At 34.4% G+C, this 17,718-nt stretch overlaps 1 protein-coding gene across 11 annotated transcripts in view; it reads left to right on the top strand.

Annotated features, from left to right (window-relative positions):
• LOC139773086 (dystrophin, isoforms A/C/F/G/H) overlaps nucleotides 1–17,718 on the top strand; it is a 470,778-nt gene that overhangs the window by 117,897 nt on the left and 335,163 nt on the right. The gene's annotated exons all lie outside the window — the stretch shown is intronic.

Raw genomic sequence — 17,718 nt, 5'->3', positions numbered from 1 at the left:
ACTTGTGAATATATACAGATGAATAATTAATTAAAATTTGTACATTAATGTTTAACACAGTTAATATAATGATATACGTTTAGTGCGAGTTTTTTAAACAAAATATAACACGCGTTTTTCCTTTGCGAGAGAAGGGGCCCCGGGAAACGCACTGATTCTTCCGGGATTAAACAAAATATAACAGGAATATTTATTTGTATATATTCAAAAACGACAATAAGCATGATATAATAACTTAATTGTTATATGAAAAAAAAACGGGATGTGACGTTATTCATAGTTCTATTATTACATGCGCATTTTATTGAAGCCCTGCTAGATATTAAGATTTTAATGAGCTAGATTGTTAAAACATTGCCAAGTTTATCAAAATTCGCCGAGGTAAGCTGTAAAGCTGATTAACAATGCTTTCAAGCTGCCTAACTCGTGCTTGCGCAGCATTATTAAAAGCTCGCCTGACGCCTTTCCTTTTTTTTCTTCTACCGTTTTATCTTTATGTTAATAACAAGGCTGTTAAAGTCGTACGCTGTTGTAGCAGCCACGAAATTAAATATTAAAAAGCTTCTTAGATATACGCTGCTTTGTTGTTTTCACTTTCTTAAGTGGTTTGCACTTTGTTTAAGAAATTTTATTTTGCGTTTAATTATCAGTTGCTGATCTTCTCAAACAGATATTGTGAAATTCATGTTTATACTACTGTGGTTTTTCGTCGTCGTTTCGTATGAATGAGCAAACGGTAAAAGCGGCAGAGAAAGCTAAAAGCTCCAACGTCGGTAACCTCGCGTTCTGTCACAGCCGTGCAGTCGATATTTCAACCCCCGAGGTTTGATTCAAGTGCCTGTGCTGCGGGGGTAAAATACTCCCTCATCATTTTCATACAGTCAGTTCAGCGTAATACCGTGAGTGGAAAAGTTATCGCCGGACGATGATAGGAAAGGCGTGACTGCTTGACTGCGAGAAAGAGCGAAGTCGCTCTGTGAAGTCGGGTGCGTAGAACTTCCGTGATACGAAGGTAGGGATGTTTAGGTGATTGACCGGGAAAACCCTGACATTGGCATTGGCATTAAGGGCCCGACGAACATTGCCACGCCTTCCTTTGTGCGTCGACGTCGTGCTGCGCGTTATTCCGCCATGGTTGTTAATTGCATTGGCCTTAATGGATCGATATCCAGAATCGTCGCGAGCGACACGAAATTGCTGCTTTGTGGGCAACGTAGAATATATAAATCACAGAAAAATTTATCTTATTCATCTTATTGTGATATCATACTTTTTAAAATTTCTATACGCCGAGACTCATCCATTGTACGTTATTTTATAGTTTTATTGTACGTTAATTTTTAGTGCAGTATTTTGCGATGTCCTTGTGCAACTTTGCATAAATGCACATATTAAATAAATATCGAGTAAATCGATATTTTATAATAAGAATAATTAGACGTAACATAATCGGATTTTATCATAGATTGACATTTCGTGTTACACTTTAACACGCATAGAAAGTGCATTTATAATATCATGTATTAAATCTATATAGCTACTTGCTTTGATAATTATAGGAAAGTCTAAATCTAAATCTAAATCTATTTTCGGTCCGTTCAAGTAAATCGTAAAAACGGTACTATATAATATGTGTCTGTAGATTTTTGCAGCAAAAACTTGCGCACTATGTTTCTATGTTCTTTATACTCCCCGAATCTGGTCTTCTTTCCCTATCTTCCTCTCGCGCGATAGTGTTCTTCCGTGAAAAACTCTACCACGGAAATAACACGAACGTTTACTGTAAATTTTCTTGGAGCGAGGCACGAGAGTACATTATTGCATGCCCCTTTATTCCCCTTGTGCTATTCTACATTATATCCTGGAAACTTACAACGTCTGCTTCAAGGAACTGGTATTTTTCGAGTCGCATTCTTTCGCGCGCGGATGCAACTGTCCTATTATCCATTTTTTCAAATTCTCGTTCTAATTTTAATACTCTGCCACTTTTAATTCGCGTTTATTTTATTTTATTTTTCTCAAGGCGCAATCATGTTCCTTGTCTATTTTTTTATAATTTTAAGTTTTTGCTATAACATCTATGTAGCTTTAAAGGTGCGCGAGTAAACGATAGGGAAATTACATAAATCATTAGCTTCAATATGCATTTCTTATCGGAAAAATATAACCTCCCGCACGTGGAAGGTTTGTTCGTTAATGTGAAAGCTTCAGAAAAAATCGGCGTGATAAGGTTTCCTTTCGGAACAGGAATTCTTCTCCATTCGAACGGAAGCGAAGTCATTTTTTTTCCTCGCGGCGCGCGCCAGGCGGTTGTGAATAGGACAAATGGCGCACTTGATTGATCAACGTTATTGTATTCTGACAAATGACAAATCATACAGTCTTCTTTCTGTTTACACCTCAGAACGGGGATTCGGAATTTTTGGGGATGCGTTTTGAAAGGTGACTGAAAACAATAAGTTTGTTACGCTGCACTGGCGTTGCTATTGATTTCCGATTGTGAGGAAGCCGAGGGAGGAGATATTTTTGCGCGCAGAAGGCATAGAGAGCGAAGACAGAGATCTTACCGAAAATATATTGGATTTTCTATATACGTTGTTAGAGCCGTTTAGGATCATATTGTTCTCTTTACGAAAATCGTTCTGTACTAATTGTAAGTAAATTCAGGGACTAATTATACGTTCGAGAAGACTTCACTGTTTCACACACAACTGGGATATTTAACGTCTCACACTCCAAATCTCATTACAATTATACTCGACGTAATTGTCACATTGGATTTTATCTCTCTCTCTCTCTCTCTCTCTCTCTCTCTCTCTCTCTCTCTCTCTCTCTCTCTCTCTCTCTCTCTCTCTCTCTCTCTCTCTCTCTCTCTCTCTCTCTCTCTCTCTCTCTCTCTCTCTCTCTCTCTCTCTCTCTCTATCTCTCCTCTCTCTCTCTCTCTCTCTCTCTCTCTCTCTCTCTCTCTCTCTCTCTCTCTCTTTCTCTCTCCTTCTCTCCCTACCTCTCCCTTTCCTCTCCCGCCTCCTCTCTCACTTTCTCCTTTCCCTCGCCTCGTCCCTCTTTCTCTTACTCTCCATGAGCTTACTTAAGCTTGCTCCTCTGTTATACCGTTACACAAGTCATTGTCATCACCTGCTACGTAACAGAATTCATCCGACAAAGCCCCAATTAGAAATCCCGGATGCATTAGATGCATGTTAGCGTGAAACGTGCTTTTAATCACTTGTGAGGTATTTCCACTTTAAGCAATAGATTTTTTTATAAATAAGTAATTAGAGTGGTAAATAGAGTAATTAATAAGGATGTGGGATAAGAAATGTGACACGATATATTGATTGATTTATTATAAATATTAATTACTTTTGTTCAGTAAGAAACTTCCGGTAATAATAACTTACATTCAGAATTGCTTGACATTTTTCAGTTTAAGTTTTCGAAACAATTATTTCCACACAAATTTACGAAACAAATAACAGCAAAATATGAGTTAAATATCTGTTTTGTCTTTTATTGACTGAGCACCGATTAAAAGAATGTACCCCTCCTCTCACAGAAATTTTGGATGTAATATCTACAGAGGAAAGTTTATGAATAATTTTAATATACCTATATATTGCATCTAAATCGCGTATCGACATACTATTATTGTTACTTGTAGCTCCATGATTGAGCTTATTGAGTTTTGATTATTTAAATAACTCGATTAATAGGCTATAATACGATTACCTACAAACTATTATTAACACATTATCTTGTCACTTATGTCTTTTTGAAAGCAATCTTATGAGTAATTTAAAGAATATTGCAAATTTACGTGTTATTTTAACTGAAACTCTTCTCATACATTTCTTGCCGTTTTAAATCACGTCATTTAACACGGTTGGACGTACTAACTTTTAATTTAATACGATTCAACGTGTTAATTTAACACGCAACAAAACATGTAAAACGAGCTTCAGGCAAATGTGTCATTTTTAGACGTTTATAGTCTAGAAATAACACACTTGGATTTACAGTGAGAAATCTCGTAATCACACTACCGTACACAAATAATATCTATACTATTTGCGAACTGCTCTCTTGCTTATTGTTCTGCGGCATATATGTTGCCATCGTATCGTATATATATATACGCGTTATCGTTTAAGCTACACGAACGTCTTCATCTTTCGGACGACGTCCTTCACACCGGGTGCAATAAACGTCCTCGCCATTATTTCCTCCGTTTCCACCGTCCGGCTTTGTTGCTGGCGTTTATAACTCCGACGCACCATCTCATCGCGGCTCTTCCGGTCCGGACCCAAAGGATTTCAGGGTTGTACTCCTTATACCGTGCCGTGGAGGACTTATACCGAGTAATAATGCCAGGGAGTCGCGCGCGCCTGTAGTTATGAAGAACCTTCCACGATCTCGCAATTTCCCGGTTATGCCGGTATCCGGTGAATAGCCGTCCTCATTCCATAACGCGTGTGCGAGCTTACAGCTTGTATATACAGATATACGTGTCGCCGGCGTGGCGACGTGCGGAGTGTCGCAGATTTTCTACGCGAAAATTGAAATTCATCGTTTTCTCATCGCTCCTGTCGGTGTACTATGTACCTTCGGGCGAAATCACGATCCATCTTCACGTAGTTTCACGGTCTGGCATCGTCAGTAACATTATTGGATTCAATCGAGACGGTAAAGTCGACAAAATACTGCTGAAACTGTTTCCTTTTCTGCCAATTTTACAAAAGTTTTAGCTATTTGATGCGTTATGTAGCGTAGTATAACTTCTGAAATGTAGGTAATAACAAGTTTGCGACCAATATTTATGAGATTATAAAGAACGCTACTGTCATTGAAGGACTAATTCTTTTATAAGGAATTCATAGTCCATTTGTTAAGAATAGAAAAGTAGAAAAAAAGAGAAAATTGCTTTTATATCTTTATGATTCCAAAGTTAGAGTACATTAATTTAATTCATGAATTCTTAGATAGCAACATAGTAATTCTCAGATCTTTCAATGATGCAATATATTTCAATTCATAAGTTTAATGTAGATAATTAAAGAATGTTTTATACTTTATTTATACACTTAAAGAAGAATTTTACGGTTTATTTATCCCTTATTTGATTTTGAGAAATTTTATACTTTAATTAGACTTCAAGATAGCAAAAAGTACAATATTTAATTATACCAAGTTTTGACGAAGTTTGTTTCCGCGCCACTAGATACTATAATTATTTCCGTAATTTATATCATCAGACCGATAACTTTTATAAGTAAGTTTATACTTTAAGCAAAATTGAACTATGATGTAATAAATTTGTTGCATTGAACTTTATTTTAAGAGATATGATCTTTCTAAAAATATAATAAAATACAGTAAATTTTTTTATTTTTTAGAGAAAATACAAATAATTTTGTTATTACAATATTTATACAAAAATATTTGTAAATGTAAACAAAAAATTCAATTTAGCATTGTAATTTTTAATCAAGGAAATACTTATATTATCAAAAACAGATAATATCACTTTTTAATATTTTTTATTAGAAATTGATAGTATTACTCATGCATAAAATATTCTTGAAATTATAAAGTTTCTGATTTAAAGTGCTCGTGACATACTCCGGGATATTTAATTACTGCATTTTCCGCTGTGAAAATTTTTTCAATTAGTGGAATTCCAGACTTTTTATAGAAGATGTTTTGAGCAGCATGGAAAGTTTATAGTGTACGATGTGACTATATATAGCAGTTACGTAAAACAGCTTGTTAAAGCGGTAAAGAAACGCTTAAAAGAAAAATCGCTTAACAGAAATATCCCGTTTATACATACCTACTTATAATCGTGTAGGTATAAATAATTTTAATAAGTTTCCTAAGCGTATTGTATTGTCTGCTGCAACTACATTTAACAAAGTTTTTCTTTTTTTTAATATATATATTACGTTAATTTTTTAATGTGATTTAATGAACTCTCATGAGCAAAATTTTATTTCATTTGTGTTGCATTTAAATTAAATTTTATGTTTATATTAGATAAAAATAGTGTTACACTTGTGACACATGTCTACAACAACAACACTCTCTAGCTATAAAATAAATAATTATAATTATTTAACAATTATGGCCAATAATTTTATAATTATTTTAAATAATATAGTATATATTTACTAATTATATTCATTAAACTGTTATTTTAATTATGTTTATGACAAAATTTTATCAAAAGTATTTGCTTTAATTTTTTATCTCAAATTGCTCGCGCGATGCTTGTTATTGCGTGATATCTTCGTGTAAAGTACTTAAATATTTTATACACACTATATATACGTGCATTTTATATATACATGTAATATATACTTTTCTAATTCTAGAATAACAATCATGAGGTTTTTTTCGTCTTTCTGGCTATTTTAAGCTTCCCTTTTTTCAAACGATTTTCACGTTTTTCACAGTCTCATCACGATGCGATTCGGTCCTTTATAGCTTAGAGAGGAAGAAAGGTTTGCTGTTGCTTTTATGCCATTCGTGCAGTCAGTCGTCGTGTACTTCAGTTAATGGCAAATGCGTTTGTGACGTACACCGTACGTCTTCATATACGTCGGGGTTACTTCCGTGTTACACACGTATTTCGGACCACCTCGTCATATATCTTTGCCAAAAAAGCAATATGTAAAACAATAATTTCCATGGTTTAATACTTGCTATTTTGTTTTTACTTGCTGTAATACGAATGTCAGCTGTTCAATATGAAGAGAAGATTATTTTATTTAAAATAATCTTAAGAGAAAATTTTATTTGAAACCTATACATTACATATTTGCACCTATTGATATTAATGTTTAATTATATAAAATAGAATGCATATATACCTACGTGTAGAATTATTTCGCGACGAAGTCATGAAAATAATTAATTAAAATAATAATCTAATGACTGATGAGTAATTGATGAGTATGTAATATATAAAAGTATTGTAATGTAGACGTATGTATATTTATGTTGTTTGCTGTATAAAAATAATTAGAAATTTGGGGCATGCCAACACTTATCATGGTGGTACTATTTTATTAATAATATTATTAGCGTATTTGAAATTTTATCAAGTATTGATTGAAGTTTTTCTGCTCTTTTTGCGTGCGCAATATTATTTTTTTCATTTTATTTTCTTTTATCACCTTTTGCATCTTTCATTGGTATATCCGCAGGCGATGAAAAATGCAATCATGAAATTCGACGACGACACGGTGTAGCGTGAGGAAATATGTAGTACCTAGTTGATAAACATATCTGTGCAAGTTGCCGAGCTTTTCTCGTGAAATTTTCAATATTATACTTTTGGGCAAACCTGCGACTTGCATGAGAGCGCTTGACCATCGTTCGAATTCACACGACATTTTGTGGATGAATATCTTTCCAATTTTATTTTAGCTAAATTTAAATTTAATTTCTTGCAAGTGCTGCGAGGATATTTACAAGAATATGTAAAAAATGATCTTTAGGATCCTTAAAAGCGTAATGCAACGCTAAAATCTAATTAGAGATTTGATTAATTAAATGAAACAAAATCAAATAAATTTTTATTTCGTGCTATGTTTAAATTTGTACAATATTTTCAATATTTCGACACAAAGAGAAAGTGAGAGAGAGAGAAAGAGAGGGAAGAGAGGGGGAGAGGAAAGTAATACCGCTAAACTTTAACAGCCCAAAATATGTGTGTGCTAATAGTAACAGAGTAATTATCACGACAATGTACGACGATGTACAACTAAATTTGTTATATATAATATTAGAGCTTAAATATTACCTAGTAATGTGTTTTTAATCTCCAAGATAGTCAAGAGGTCTTTTTGCGCCTCTGCTGTTAAAAGTTAAAACGGTGGGGTATTTTGCGTGTGCGCAATACGCATCTTCCTTGTCGATCCCTGTTCCATCGGATTAGGTGTAATGGCAGCGACGGGTTGGAACACACGTTCTGTATTAAAGGTTTAATCCCAAAATTACGCGATTTCTATATCTAAGTATTACAATTTTATTTAAAAACGTTGCGATTGTCATAATTTGCATTTTATGTAAGATGTAAAAATTGAATAAAAATTAGACAATTAATATGCCAAACTGATATATTTAGCTTGTATATATATATATATATATATATATTAATTTCATTTTTAGATATACAAGATCGGTATTTTTCAACGAAATTATTTGAATTGTTGTACGCGAATTTAGAACAGAACATTTGCTTATCTATCTTCTTAGCATTTCTTTTTATTATTATAATCGATGGAAAATATTTTAACTTTAATATTTTTTACACAAAACGACAATTTTTTTTATTACACATTACATATTGAATAACAACAAGAGAATTGGTATGGGTTCTATATAATCGGGACAGGTCAATCCGCGTTTGCTTTAAATTTCGGACGGCTCGCAGCATTCGCTCAGCGGCACCCTCCACCACACGAATTTTGCACCCTATGGGCTCCGTATCCCATAGGATAGAGGATAGATATATACCGTTCCCTAGCTACCAAGGGTACCCATGAAGCAGCGTCAGATGCTGAATTCAGTTCGACTACGCGCTTTCATTGAGGTACACGCGTTCGGAAATCAAGCAGTGACGTCGTGATTGTTTATTAATCATTGCCGACATGATCATCGACTGATTGCAATGTACACGCATTTTTCGCTGTAAGCTGCCGGTTGCACTTTTTATATTCGGGCGCGGAAAACGATTTTCAGTGTCAACGCCAGCTCTCGACGTACGATGTGTTTGCGCACATGGCTATTTAGCCGGTGTACAGAGGATGATAAATATTTGCCTTGTTAACGAATGGAAAGCTGATTATTCGAAAATCTCAAATTCCGTATTTGTAGATTCTCGCGAGATATCGTTGATGCTCTTCACTGGAATTATGCATTATGGTCGCTTCTGCCAAATTTGTCTGGTGAATTGAACGATAATTTTCTGTGACCGACTATTGATTCACAACTGCTAGTAAAATTAGACGAGTGAATTTTTTTTGACGGATTATAAACACATATTTTTGAACGTTTAAATGCCAGAAATTGGCTTGAAGTCTTTGAAAATTGTATTTATTTTTATCGTTTTAAATACACTTGTAGTATTGGATTTATTTATGAATTTTATCACGTTTGCTCTCACACGCAACTTGCGGTTTGGGATGTAAATCTCATGAATAATCATTTATGCAACGTTTTAAAATCTAACCCTTTGCTGTTTCGCTCACAGGGCCCTATTGTGTTTAATTGAATGCGCTTGTTGTCGATATTAAAGACCTGTTATCGCGCGTGGAATCGATAATGCAATTTTGACGAAAGGGTCCCAATGAAAATTAGGGATGCAGCCGGTGAAATACTGAACGAAACGAAAATCGATACAGCATATCCAGCTTCCTCTCTGTCTCTGTCTCACGGCTCCGGCTCCTTCCTCTCTCCTTGTCGCGGCGAAAATCCGGCATCACTGGAATATCGAATTGTAAAACGAGGAACTGTACTGGTTTGAACTTGTCCACCCGAACCGTGCGGTTGAGCTAAACTAAAGTGTTTTACTGAAATAACGTGCGAGAAATGTTTCAGGAAAACTGTTTTAAAACTTTTAACAATGTTTGATTCGGTAAATGGATTTATATATAGTAAATGATTAAATTATAAATTACTTTTTAAATGCTATATTTGTTTCTGTATAGAAAATTTAAGAAGAGTACAAAAAATTGCGCCATTTATTGTTTTTTTAATGACAATATTTTATTATTATTTAACGCGTTAAAATCTGTTTTTTACATACCAACACAGAAAAAAGAGAATTGTCAAATTAAGACTTATACACTTGTATATACGCAATAATCTGTAATCTTCTTAAGAATTTCAAACAAAAATGGTTTGGCTTCTTCGACACAACTGACAATTTTATTGAAATACTCACACGGCGTTTTGATCTTGAATTTTGGTTCTTTTTAAGTGTATAAAAATAATTACTATAAGAAAAAGTAATGAGAGATCGTGTGATTGATAACATTTTTTCTCTTTCAACACATGTTTTGTGCGTTACGTAACAGTAGGTTTAATAAGGTAGATAAAATATTAACATAGTCAAGCGTTGTAAAATGATTGAAGTTTGTGTTAGGAAGCATGTCTGCACCACATGACAACGGACATATAATAAACGAAACTAGTGAACATACGACATATGACAGATAAAGACTGACTACATAGCCCTTATATCGTGGTCACGTTCTCCATGTCTTTCTGTAGGTTAATCGAGTCATTGTGTTTTTTAATGAAAAACATTTCAGCGATTTCTCTCTTTTTGGTGTGTTTTTCTTTATGTAAGATCTTCGGTTTATACCAATTAATAATAATAAAATTTGTGGTCGAAACGTCGCGTGAGTACTTATTTCAATAAAATTGCCAGTGGTGTCGAAGAAGCCAAACAATTTTCGTTACTTATTCACTGGTGAAGTAAAGCTTCTATTTCTGTTTTAAGAATTACTTTTTATTTTAACTTTCTTTTCTTGAACTATATAAATGACTTCATTCAAGCAAGTTTTCTTCATTTAACGCAATGCAATCTCATTTCAAGGTAGCCACGTTGAAACTAAAGATATTTTCAAATCACGAATATTCTTTTTTTCTGTGAAACGTCAGGAAAGTCTTAAATGTTTTAAAAGAGGACTGTTGACCATCGTGAAAAATACTATTAGTATTATAATCTAAAAAAATAAAATCCTATTTAAATATAGTGTTTTTGCATTAAAATATTCGCTATAGCAATGGATGTAATTTATAATGTTATTATAATATTATGTACTTGATATTTGATGTAAATTCTATAATTGTATTTCTTGCGATTCGAAATTCTTCTATCAATCAGATGTCAGGATAAATATGTAGGTATATCATGATGTCAAATATACCGAAAAAGTTTCAGCAACTGGTTTTGAAAGAACGATCTCGAAAGAACTATATTATACCGATGAAAATTGCATATTTACCATGTGTCGCGTGTAAACGAATCAAATGTTTATGCTCTGATACATGCTGATACAAATAGCTTTTACTGTCCAATAACATTGGTTAAATCAATTTTTAATACTTTTTTCTCTCGGTAATGCCTAATTTCGCAGGATATCTCACAAAACTCACTCAGGGTTTATTTACATTACAACAAAAACGTTTTCATTGCAATGAAATTGAATCTTTTATGCGCTTTAACGCTGTCTCAAACATTTCGAAGTTTTGACATTGTGGGTGGCCGCTGTATTCGCATTATGTGTCACATCAATGATTTGGGCCATGCAGGCCGATGCGAGCCGACAGTCTGACAGGTGACGGTTTGGCATTTTGTCCCTCCTGATATCTCCTTGTTTAGCTAGAAGGAATATATTTTCCGCTTAGGAAGATATCGTTATTATTTTAAAGCTCCATCCCCAGTTTTGTTCATTATGTAAAAAAGTGCCGAAAAATACGTTATTGTTGTTATTAAGTAACAGCATTATTAAGTACGAGAGAGATGGGTATACTATGAACTAAAATTAGATCTACATATTTTATGCACACGACATCCTATAAAGGAAGAGGCTTCTTTTAAAGGATTTAATTGTGTAAGCATCAGTGCTTTTAACGTTATTATAAAAACTGATGCTTCGTATCGATCGATAAACCTCATAGGAGCTGCACGCAAGATGACGGACGTGTAGTTTTTTGTTTTACTTTTTGCGCTGCGTGATACGTAGATGATTACAGCAACGATATTGATGGATTACGCGGAAAGTTTATTTTACGGTACGGAAATTAGAAAATACCTGAAATATATTCCTAGCCACGAAAATACTGATATGGGTTTGTATAATGTAAATAAAACAATGCGTCCAGTTACTGCAACAAAAATATCTATACCAGATTATTATTTAGATTGTCCTTAAAAACGCATTTGATTGTTATGAAATCTGGCAGATAAAAGCGATATTTTTAACGTCGACGGGTCACGATGGGAATTTTACAATTTAAAAAACGTTTGTATTTAATCGTTATTGTTGCCGTTTAGCTCAACGTACCACCGTTCAGCAAAACTACAGGGAAATAAAACGTTCGATCGCTTGGTCGACAGAGCCCCAGAGCAGCCAAAAAATTTTATGTTGCGTAAATAATAGGCGTTTCATTAATCTGGACTACGTGCGAGCTTTTTGCGCGAGAGCTGCTCCGGTTTAATGGGCGACGACGGAGCTAAAATACGCGAGCGAGTTTCTCGAGAGAGCTAGGGATCGACAGAACTATCTCACTGATGGTGCTTTGTTCGATCCGGCTAGACACACGAGCATAAAGTGACCGTGTCCGGCAAAAGACGAAAAAAAAAGGAAGCTATCAAAAGCTTCGTTGCGCGACGCAAAGTGTGAGAGAACCTGTGCGATGGATCGAAAGGAGTCTCAGCCTGGTACGTCAGCCACGTCATCTATGTACACCGGCACCCTGCAGCTTCGCTTTAACGTAAGTGAGTAAAAAGGAGCAAAGCAGGTAGCTCTTTGAGACTAGCGAGAAGCTCTACGCAGGTAACATTCGTGGGGAACATACTTTCAATACTTGAAATTGACCACATTTCGACTGCACTCGATGCGGAGTTTTTGTTCGCTTGAAATACTTCTTTTTAGATACTTATATCTCTCACGTCAGCGTCTCTCTGTAAGAAAAAGTAAATGTGTGTCGCATGGCACTTTAATCTTTTGTATATATACTTTGAGATACCGACCATATTTACATTTTAATTATAAAAACTGGCGGCGGTTAGTTATATTATAATAAGTTATCTTTATTTTCTCTCGCTTTATCATTTATCGCTTAAACGTTAAATGTTTGTTTATTTTAATGTGTAATATTGAATAATTTAGATTATTTACTAGTTATTATTATTTATGGTTTATGTAGCTTTAAATTCACGTATAAAATTGTTGTACTGTGTACAGATTTCTTTTGTTTAAAATCGCATCCGCATAACTGCTAGTCTGTATATTGTGTCAATTTCGGTTGGCAACTATATCCGGATTGTTACCCTCAGTAAAGAAACGACGCGCAAAAGATATCGTTATCGGTCGAATAACAGCTGAGGGAAGAAGATACGTCGCCTTTGCCATCGGTACATTCTTTCAAGAAATATTCGAAGGGTTCGTGTCGTTCAATAATTTTATATTTCCTTTGCTTTGTTCACGACGACGCGCGACGCCGTAATGGTATCGTTTGAGGCACACGCTTGAATTTTCTTTATCACCACACGGAGACGCTTGCGCTTTGAGCGAGAGAACAATTTGCGGATCTTCGCGGAAATATTTTATACTAAAACCGTCGACGACGAGGTAACGTCACGGATAAACATGCGGAGGAAATGAAGGTGCAGTGAAATTTTTCGTTGGTCGCTCGTAAGTCAGCTCGGTGAGATATCCTCTGTTGTGCAATCATTTCTCTTTTCCCGGTTTTTCCATCTTCTGTTTCCGTTAGCGTACTTTTATTTTCTTCAGAAAAGTAACGGTTTCTGCCACGGCGCCATCCGATATCTTGCCCTTTCTTGTTCACATTATATAACGCTACCCGACTTTTTTGCGTTTACTCGTGTTTTTTGCAGTCGCGATTTTTCAGTTTCCCGAAGCATACAGATCTTGCTTTTTAGGGTCTCCGATAATTACGCTGAAAACAATGGGAAAATATGATTGAAGATTATATCACGATTGTATCGCGTTGAAAAAGAGATACATATTTAATTCGGTGAAAAGAAATTATGAGAAATTTGAGTAACGTTGACGTATTTTCTGTACCTTTGTGGACGCTGCATCAAATAACGTATGAATTGATCGAGTAAATTCCGCATCTTACTGTGGTCGCTGTGGTTGCACTCTGGATAATGAACGACATTACCGAGTAAGATGCATCGCGTCGCTTATGAGGGAATATTTCATAGTTGGAGAAGTTATCCTACCAACTACCGCCGACGACTCTAACTAGCCATATATCCTCAAGTCGAAAACTGAGATGCATTTCTCGTAAATTAAATGGTTATTTTTTATGATGTTTTACCATTTTTACAATATTTTTAATCGATCAGCATATAAATAAACATCATGCACGTTTGATTGTTCAGTGAAAATTTGCGTGCGTGAAAAGAGAGACTGTATACTTTTCCATTATTGAGAGTCTTGTAAAGTTTATTTATGGCGTGATACAATGTCTATGTTATGTTTTACGTAAATTTTATTGCGGACTTGTTGCCGCCGACAGCCGCATAATTCACTCGCAATACGAGTAATGAACATAATTTTGTCGGAATTTTTAGTCGTTGTGATAGCGATTTGGAGACATTTACGGACATTATTGGAACGTTAGGGGACGCAAAGTTTTACGTCGAATTTTCTATTTACTCCCGGTAAATTGCTTCTCCGCGAGAACGTTTCGACAGATTGCGTTAAATGAGACGTCAAAAGTTTTGTTCGTGTCCAATTTTCTTAGACGAGCCGTTTACTCGTGGTTTGATCGTGGTGAACGGGGCTCACTCCTTCGAGAAATACGCTCCTCTTATATCTATGTATACGTAAAGCGTATATTTATGCGAGGTATTTCACAGGCCATTATTCTTCTAAGCTGCAAGCTTTAATAGCCACTAATTTTTTAGGATATTTTGTAATTTCAGACTAATTTGTACGCAAAAGCAAAAATGGCATACCTATACCATCATGATATAATGAAGACAACAAGGAAAAAGATTATAATACCAAAGAAGATTATAAAGCAAAAATGAAAAATAAATGTGCTGATATGTGTTATAAAAAATAGATTGATATCTTATTTCCGCCGTTTGTAACATAAAATAGTATATAACATATAATAGGATTATGATAGTAGTAATGTTATTAAAGAATTAAAATGTAGAATATCCTTTCTAAAAAAAGGCATGTTAAGTCGATAGTCGAATTTATTGTTGCCGCTTTTCCGCGATGCTGATTGGTTTTCTCGCTGCGCTTACTTCATTTGCAGCTGTCATCGTATATTTTGACAGTTGTGTGTATCAAGAAATTAATAGTGTAATAGTAATAGCATAATGTTAAAGCTAAATAGCGCGCGCGAAGCGCGCGTCTGTGGTGCTAGTGTTAACAAATTTGATATAATATTATAATATTTATAATGCATTAACATGTCGATATATTATTAATTTATATGCCATTTCTTCTCTCTTCTTTTTCGATATTAATTGTTATTCTACTTATTATTTTTATCTCATCTTGCATTTTTTGTATTTTTTTAGAATGTTATCTTTTTTACTACGTAACTTTTGCGTTATGCTTTTTACTCATTGACGAATTCTAACGTGCTCGAGCAAGTTATCTGCGTGCGTATTACTAAAGCTCCATTATGCTTTGAGAAATATGTAGTTCTCTGTATTTAAAATGTTTCTAGTACATTAAATTAATGTACTTGTATTTCATGTTTTGTAATTACGCAAGACTCATTCACGTACGTGCTTTATTTCGTGAATTGTATTTGTCGAGTTAAACTCGCATTTCATATTGTTCACGAGCTTTCTGACAGGTTATATCGAAGTCATTCCGCGAAGATTAAAACTTAATTGCCGGTATATGAAGTTTAACATGCCCGATGGGAGATGAAGGAAAGTGTCGTTAAAGGGAAATTAGCAGAGTTATCTGACGTCGCTTAATTCGATGGTAGTTAATATATAGCAATAAATTCATTGCGAATTTGGCAGAATGTCGAGGACAAATTATTTTAGTAGACTTTGTAGAGATATCATAAAAGCACACAAATATAATGAGTTTTCTTACGATATATTTTAAGAATTATATTTTCTATTATTTTTTAAAGTAAATTTAAGATTTTTGTATAAAAAATTAATTATTGAAACTGGATAAGGAAAAATTAAATAATAACATATAATAATATTTGTTTGATTATTATTTAAATATTATATTATTGAGTGATATTATTACTAGATGATTAAATCTTCAATTTAAAGATGTGCATGTATCCATCAGCGATCTTACGGTGATGTCTTGCTCTTATGGTGAAACAAATACAGTATAAATTATAATTTATCCGTATCAGAAACAATAATGCTTGTCTACCACATGCAGCTTTCATGTCGGTCTTCTATCAGAATTGCCACGAATTTGTACGTTAATATATGCAGATGAGGATCAACAGCTTACACTATTAAGAAGCAATAACACAGCTTAGTACGTTATTCAGTGCTTCGCATGCTGAGATGTACCGTTATATCATGGTACGTTACGATTTAATATAATCAACTTGCTAAATTTAATTTTACCGCAAGATTTTAAGATTGATGCGAGCCTACGAATGATTTCTTGCGTTCGGAGAAAGCGCGAAAAGTTTTAGGGCTTATACTTCTGGCTTTATTCTTTCCAAGGCAAACGATAACGTTCACAATGGTCGGGATACCGGATATCCGATGAAATTCTCGCGGCTTCTGTTTCATCGAATTCAATCCTACGGGATTTCCATTGGTTACTACTGGGGAATGGAAATGTGTCAGGCCATTGGCTCCTGCTATTTGAATGGATTCGAGTGGAGTGCTCGGTTAACGTGTCCTATCTATGTCCTACGGTCACCCTTCGATCTGACTGGCATTCTCTTTCATTCTTTGACTATAGGAATGATATATAAATGCGAAGAAAAATGATATAAATGATTGAGCGAAGAATATAAGTGGAAGCCAAACAGAAAGCTCCATTTACAAGTTATCGCGTAAGATATGAGTTTTCTCGTTCACAGATTTATTTGATCTGTTGCCGTATTTGTACGTAACATTTTGTCATACAAATACTTCAAAAAACCTTATGATTCTAAACTTTGAAGTTTTTCAATGCTTTACGAAGGTATACAGAGAAACTGCATGCATACCCTATCTCCTATTAAGGTAAAGGTACCAATACCCGGACATGTACCTATATCCGGACACCTTTATTATTTATAAGTATAACGCGAATTAAAATAAAAGATAAAAGTATTTTTTCTTGTAATTTGAAACTTCAGTTATAATATCCAAACGTTTATTTTTATAAATTTATATTTTTTTAAAGGTATCCAGACACAGATACGTGTCCAGGTATTGGTACATTTCCTATGCTTAAGTGTCCGGGTATTGGTACCTTTACCTTAACGTGACTGGAACTTTTTGGAAAGCGAGTGTATATTCAGCTTTCCGAGCGGTTGGTGACACGGAAGTAACGCACGATCGATTATGTCAGAGAGATGTAAATAACTCCACTTTACATAGGAAGCGGAAGTAAAAGTACCGCTAAGTGGATTAACGATTCTCTTTACTATGTTATCGAATATTAATTCGGCATTTGAATATAGATGACGTTACCATAGTGCGTGATGATTATCATTATTACAACATTTTATGTTTTCTGTCAATTGCATTTGCCAAAATAAGAAAGGACCTAACCGTTTCTTAAAATAAAATAATAAATGAAAAATAACAATCAGTAATATTCTCTCATCTGTTAAAAGATGGTATTTATTTGCACGTTGGAAAAGATTTATATTTAATACCAAAGTTAGACGTACGATTATAATGTTAGCGGACAAAGTGAATTAGTCAGATTAACAAGGTAATCTCGCAGTTTTCCGGGAACCAACTAATTTGTACATTTACACACACACACACACACA

This window comes from Temnothorax nylanderi, unplaced genomic scaffold (assembly GCF_030848795.1).
Source record: "Temnothorax nylanderi isolate EJ_2023f unplaced genomic scaffold, tnyl_v1.0 TNYL_tig0057_pilon, whole genome shotgun sequence".
NCBI lineage: Eukaryota > Metazoa > Arthropoda > Insecta > Hymenoptera > Formicidae > Temnothorax > Temnothorax nylanderi.
The sequence above is the reverse complement of the archived record's forward strand: the minus strand, read 5'-3'. Positions and strand labels throughout refer to the sequence as shown.